The 7,293-nt window shown below is 44.5% G+C and overlaps 1 long non-coding RNA gene across 1 annotated transcript; it reads right to left on the reverse strand.

Moving 5' to 3' along the window:
• Window positions 1-5,529: 5,529 nt before the first annotated feature.
• Window positions 5,530-6,808, reverse strand: LOC138608222 (uncharacterized). Its single transcript, XR_011309429.1, has 3 exons — window positions 6,763-6,808; window positions 6,614-6,685; window positions 5,530-5,879 (listed from the first exon to the last, which is right to left on the reverse strand). It is a non-coding gene; the product is annotated as an uncharacterized lncRNA (long non-coding RNA).
• Between the last annotated feature and the right edge of the window lie 485 nt (window positions 6,809-7,293).

The raw sequence follows: 7,293 nt of genomic DNA on the forward strand, positions 1-7,293 counted from the left end.
TCTCTGATGGAGATGTGAGGTCTCTGTCTGATGGAGATGTGAGGTCTCTGTCTGATGGAGATGTGAGGTCTCTCTGATGGAGATGTGAGGTCTGTCTGATGGAGATGTGAGGTCTCTGATGGAGATGTGAGGTGTGAGGTCTCTCTGATGGAGATGTGAGGTCTCTGTCTGATGGAGATGTGAGGTCTCTGTCTGATGGAGATGTAAGGTCTCTCTGATGGAGATGTGAGGTCTCTCTGATGGAGATGTGAGGTCTCTGTCTGATGGAGATGTGAGGTCTCTCTGATGGAGATGTGAGGTCTCTGTCTGATGGAGATGTGAGGTCTCTGTCTGATGGAGATGTGAGGTCTCTCTGATGGAGATGTGAGGTCTCTGTCTGATGGAGATGTGAGGTCTCTGATGGAGATGTGAGGTCTGTCTGATGGAGATGTGAGGTCTCTGATGGAGATGTGAGGTCTCTGTCTGATGGAGATGTGAGGTCTCTGTCTGATGGAGATGTGAGGTCTCTGATGGAGATGTGAGGTCTCTGTCTGATGGAGATGTGAGGTCTCTGATGGAGATGTGAGGTCTCTTTCTGATGGAGATGTGAGGTCTCTGATGGAGATGTGAGGTCTCTCTGATGGAGATGTGAGGTCTCTGTCTGATGGAGATGTGAGGTCTCTGTCTGATGGAGATGTGAGGTCTCTGATGGAGATGTGAGGTCTCTCTGATGGAGATGTGAGGTCTCTGTCTGATGGAGATGTGAGGTCTCTCTGATGGAGATGTGAGGTCTCTTTCTGATGGAGATGTGAGGTCTCTGATGGAGATGTGAGGTCTCTCTGATGGAGATGTGAGGTCTCTGTCTGATGGAGATGTGAGGTCTGTCTGATGGAGATGTGAGGTCTCTGTCTGATGGAGATGTGAGGTCTCTGTCTGATGGAGATGTGAGGTCTCTGTCTGATGGAGATGTGAGGTCTCTGATGGAGATGTGAGGTCTCTCTGATGGAGATGTGAGGTCTCTGTCTGATGGAGATGTGAGGTCTCTCTGATGGAGATGTGAGGTCTCTGTCTGATGGAGATGTGAGGTCTCTCTGATGGAGATGTAAGGTCTCTCTGATGGAGATGTAAGGTCTCTCTGATGGAGATGTGAGGTCTCTGATGGAGATGTGAGGTCTCTCTGATGGAGATGTGAGGTCTCTGTCTGATGGAGATGTGAGGTCTCTGATGGAGATGTGAGGTCTCTCTGATGGAGATGTGAGGTCTCTCTCTGATGGAGATGTGAGGTCTCTCTGATGGAGATGTGAGGTCTCTGTCTGATGGAGATGTGAGGTCTCTGATGGAGATGTGAGGTCTCTCTCTGATGGAGATGTGAGGTCTCTGATGGAGATGTGAGGTCTCTCTGATGGAGATGTAAGGTCTGTCTGATGGAGATGTGAGGTCTCTCTCTGATGGAGATGTGAGGTCTGTCTGATGGAGATGTGAGGTCTCTCTGATGGAGATGTGAGGTCTCTGATGGAGATGTGAGGTCTCTCTGATGGAGATGTGAGGTCTCTCTGATGGAGATGTGAGGTCTGTCTGATGGAGATGTGAGGTCTGTCTGATGGAGATGTGAGGTCTGTCTGATGGAGATGAAAATCAGCTTTTGTTTGGCAGTTTGAGTGTTGGATGGACTGAAGAAGAGATGAGATGATCAGAGTGGACGAGTGTCACACTGGTCCCTCATGAGATCATTTTACAGTGCACGGAAACATCTGGAGTACTGAGGCTGTCTGAGCTAACTGACCTAAACTAAACTAAACTAGTGATGCTGGTTCAACTCGATCAGTCAACCCAGGGTTTCTCTGAGCGCGCTCAGATGAAGGGGCGGAGTCTGCAGCAAATGACCAATCTAAACACGGACTCAGAGAAACTCTAATTTTAGAAAGAGATGAAGTTACACAGAATCCAAATCACTCAGCTGCAGCTGCTGGAGGCAGGAAGGACAAACAGCAACAAGACTGTAAATGTGCAAATATAATAATATCACTGCTCCGTCATCAGATTCATCATTACATCAGATTAATACGTTACACAGATGTGTTTTTGTTAAGGACAGATTGAGACTTCTCTCAGACGTATCAAACTACGGAGCACATCGAGATCAAAGCCCAGTTTGAAGAATGTTTACGTTCTGATAAGAACCAAAGACCTTCAGGCTTCAGTGTGTTTATCAGGCTCTGCTGGAGATGTTTATCAGTGAAGCTCGATCAATATCTGTCATCAATATATTTCATAAACTCAGACAGTAAACAGGAAGTGTTTGACCGCTCTCTCTCATCATCTGCTCTCAGAGCTCCTGAATCAAGAGACCTGATTGGTCAGCAGGTGTTTAGTTCAGGTTGATCTCTTATCTCCAACATCAGCATCTCCAGAGCAGGTCAGGTGTTCAGCATAAGTTACCATGGTGATCTACCCCGGTAAGAAGTGAACCAGCTTCGTAGTACTGAAAACTCAGAGTTAACCCTGAAGTTGCCTCGGTAACACCTGATCCTGCTCCGTAGTGTACCTCCCTGATGTGTCGGTTCAATTGCAGCAGCCAGTTTTACACCTGCAGAGTGTGAGCCTGTGAGCACCTGTCTGACTCCTGCACGCTCCCACCTCAGAAACTGTGCTCTGTTAAAAATGCACAGCTCGTCTCAGGAGCAGATCCATTATTTAAAGAGGAGGAATAATGAATGAGTTAGTCAGATACAAACCCTCTGTGGCTCAGAGCACTCCTGCTGTAAACACAAACGTGTAATAATTCAGTGTTTCAGCCTTACCTGTTTAATCAGGTGAGTGTGTGAGGCGTCACAGTGAGACAGACGAGATGTCTCTCCTCTCTAGTCTCATATTCATCTTTCTTCACCTCTTCAGTTTGGACCTCCATCTGGCTCGTTTGGTGACGTCTGTATACCTGCTGGGAACAGCTGCTCTCACACCTGTCCGCCACACCTGTCCACCTGGCCTTCATCACTTTACAGACACCAAACGACTGCAGGGATGCAAAGACCTGCTGCAGAGTCCCGGCCGTCCTGATCACTGACACTCACACAGTACGCACTGTAAAGAATCAAGTTTGCACACAGTGTGGACTCCATCATAATATTGCACCATGACCTTTGACCTGTGGCTCATGTATGTGCGTACCTTCCTCTGCTCAGACAGAACAGGCTGCCGGCTTACAGACTGTGAAATATCACAGAGTGTTTTCTGTTTTGTTCCGAGCCGAGAGGATTAAAGGCACGTTTAAGAACACGTCTCATACTGGTCTGTTGTTCCTCTCGAGTCCTATCCACTTCCTGTTCTCTAACAGAAACAACAGAAACTTTGAACCTGTTGGTCGATCTCAGTATCTTCAGGTTTTGTAATATTAAACTGCAGTGATGGATTCACTCGATGTGAGGATACTGAATATAGTGAACTGTTTCATGAGCTGGTTCAATCAGACTTTACTGTCCTTTCTTCAAATTTCTACAGGAACAGTTTCTGCTTCTTCTGCTGTGTGACAAAGCCCACATTCCCCCGCGGACCCTGAACTCACCACTATCACCGTCTGAAAACCTGAAAATGTGCAGAGAATATACTGAAACAGTACCCACCAATGCTTCCCTTTAGAGTCACTCTGTGAAACAGCAGCTGAGGCTCTGTCAGGGTTTGTAGAAGTTCATGTTGCACTGACAGGTCACATGACTCTGCAGCTGTACACCGGAGACTTGGAGTAAAGTGACGAGTTCAGACTTGGACCTGAATGCTGCGAGACCTCGACTCCAAAAACCTGAAACTGATTCAAGATTCAACTTTTGACCTGATGAAATGTTGGAAGAATAAACAACAGAAGATTTGACTGACCTCTGACCCTGACACTTTGACTGACCTGCAGCTTGACTAAGACTTGTCATAACTCGAGACTAGACTTGGACTTGTCTTGACTAATGAGATCCTAGACTTTGACGTGTCTCGAGTGACTAGAGACTTGAGTTGTCACTTTAGTCTGACCTACATGATGAATGAAATCAACGCTCTCCTGCGCGGACGTGATTCTCGCTCTCTGCAGCGCATTTCTCTCCGTCTTGTGTTTTATTTTGTGCCTTGTTCAAATCCTCTTTGATCTCGAACGTCACCTGAATGCAGAGTCTCACCTGGGTGACAGTAAATACAAGTGTCAGATAAAAACCTGCTCTGCTGTCTTTGATGTTTCCTCAGGAACATGAAGGTGATCCACAGAGAGGCAGAGCTTCATTCATTCAGGAACACTGTAATGAAGGCGCTACAGAGGGGGGAGGAGGTTTCACACAGAGACATGGAAATGTTCCAGGTCATCATCCTCCTGCAGAGAGCGGCTGCTACGTATCAGTGTGCACAGGTGAGCTTTAGAGTCCCATGTGAAAACAAACAACTTAAACACACCTGCCTGTCTGCCTGCTGTAGCCCAGACTAGTTAAATCTCTGAATTAACATTTAGGAAATCATGTAGTTCCTTTTGAAACAAATCTTATTAAATATTTTACATGTTTGAGTTTAATGGAGAGAAAGAAAAAATGCTTTGTTGATGAGCTTGGCTCCAATAACTTCAAGTTTACTTTCACTGTAGCCAATCAAACGTTTGAGCCCACCTCCGGTCTGTTCACTGACTGGTCACGTCAGTGAAGGTGAAAGGGCACAGTGCAAAGCATTACTATCGAAGTGGAAAGAAAGTTAGCTAAACAATAGAGAAACTCATTTTATGTGAACGATATAAAATCACAGAGGACGCTGTTCCATTGCAGTCTGTGCCCCGAGGCCTGACTCATCACACCGGTCAGGCTTTTGGAGACTTCAGAGAGCAGCAAGGAGGAGGCAGTCTGGGATTTCAGAGGAGATTTCAGAGCCATACAGGACGACTCGAGATCCCAGAGATCCCAGAGAAACCCTTCTCCAGCACTGATGGTGAGCCCAGTCCACCAGATACAGAACCTGTGGCCTGCAGCAAGAAGGCTGAGAACTTGCCTCCTACATCAAGGGCGGTAGGATTGAACTGTACACACACATACAGCTTCCGGGGACATGTACCGTTCTTCATACCGGTCCCCCAGAGGGGTTGGCGTGAGAACTGACTCTTACAAAGACTTTTAAAAATACCACGTCTAGGGCGCCGGTTGAGCTCAGAGGCTACGGTCCTCGATGCTGCGGCCCCGGGTTCAACTCCCTCTGCCACGTGTCATCCCCCACTCTCTCTTCCTGTTTCCGACACTATCCGCTGCTCTCTGTCAATATAGGCATGAAAGGACAAAAAAATCATCTTTTAAAAACATACCTGTTTTATCAGTTTGTTATTTTCCTGACTGAATCTGTGTGTAGCGCCCCCTAGCCCTAACCAATAGTAAGAGAGACGCTAACATCTACCTAGGTTCGGGGAGTGGTTTGCCTTGAGTAACTCAAGAGAGGAGTTGGAATTGAGTTGGACAGTTGACAGTTTTATTGCCTTGCAGCAATCACACAGCATTAGCAGTACTGTAAAATATACAAAAAGAAATGAAATAAAATAGAGCTCTTCAAAGTGAAAAATAAAATAAAACAAGAATGAGTCCTTTTTGGAATTGAAATCTTCAACTCGAGTGCTCCTTTAAGTTAAGGAGTTTGAGATCCAAAGAGTGCAGTTCTTTGTCTTTGTGTATTGAATGTTCCTTTAATATTTCTACTTCTACCCGGGTAGAGCTAATAGAGTGTACATGTTCTTATCTGGTGGTTCTTCTCAAATGAAGGAATCGAGCAAATCAGATGTCCTCTGTAGACCGATCCTACGGTAGGCCACACCGCTTCCACGACCGTCCACAGTCTCACTGGGCTGGGCTCGCCATCACTGAATCCTCCAAATTATACCTGGTAGTTCAAAAACCAACCTACACAAATAGTGCAGTACAGTAAATTATTATCATTTTCTGTTTCTAACATGAGACCTCATTAACTTATTTTCTTAATTGTTTTTAGAATATCTTAACGTATAACCAATAACCAAGGATATACTTCAATTACAATTAAATTAATTAACATGTATTACAACAGCAATTGGCATTTTAGCATTACCAAATGAATAATCTTCACTTTTTACAACAAATGAATTATTTATCTTCACTTTTTAACTATTTTTATACATTTTATACATTGTTTTAATATGTTCCACTTTAAACATGAACATGAATTGCATTTTTAATAAACATTTTAATAACCAAAATCAATTAACTCATAATGTAGCTGTACTACAACCTTTTAAGTGTGTTAACCACACTAAAACCGAATGGCTTTAATGTTAACAGAGTAGTGCAATGCACCTTTAATGCTTCACCATGCTATCACTGTTCCACTAACCATTAGCTTGACTATTAGCGTTAGCTCGTCGCTAGCGCTAGCCCGCTATTAGCATTAGCGATCTTTTTAAAACATTAATACAATGATGCAATATGCACCAAAGTACGTTGGAAACATTAGACAACATTCTCATAACTCCGATTGGTTTTTATGAAAAGTATCTGAACTCAACCAGTAAGTTTAGTGTGTTTTTCCTCACAATGGCTGGCGATTAGCTTAGCCGCTAGCGCTAGCTGGCTACTAGCAACCCAGGTGTGCTTCTACTCACCGGAGTTTCACTCATAAAAAATACACTTGTAACTCGACAGAAACTGCCTCCCTCACGTTTGCAGCTGAGATTCTGATAAAAGAACAGCTTATTAGCATTCATACATAGAAATAATCCGAATTTTAGGACTATTTTGTGGCATTTCATACCGAGTTGTTTAGTCTGTCTGCAGCACGTTTTGCAGGGAGAGATCTCAATGGAAGTGAATGTAAAAAAGAAAGACGCACGCAGCGTTCTTAACCACTTAAGATGCACAGACGATATACTGCGCCCCCATGTGGAAACAACATGCAACTACATCTCTAGATGATATACAAGGTTTTAGTAGCCCTATTTTTCATATGGGTTACATGTGCATACATGTTCATTGTGACATGAACTTACTTTGGGTCCCACCTGCTTAGTACCTTATCCGCTGTTCAGTATGTGCAGTCAGATCTACAGCCGAGTCCTGTGTGTCTGTTTCACTGTGCTCATCTGAGCTCATCCTTCCTCTTGGCTTTGAGTCTGGTCCAATCAGTTACTTTGATTGTTGTTCACCCTGTACTTAGACACACACATTTTGGTCACACTAACATCACTGATGTTGCTGTGATTATGACAGTCAGGTGACAGCATGACGGGACATGTTAGTGAATAAGGAGGTTAAATGGAGCTTTAATGGGACGCCTCATCTCCTC

Source organism: Semicossyphus pulcher, unplaced genomic scaffold (assembly GCF_022749685.1).
Source record: "Semicossyphus pulcher isolate SPU_LCO1_2020_fin unplaced genomic scaffold, fSemPul1.0.p SCAF_41, whole genome shotgun sequence".
Classification (NCBI taxonomy): Eukaryota; Metazoa; Chordata; class Actinopteri; order Labriformes; family Labridae; genus Semicossyphus; species Semicossyphus pulcher.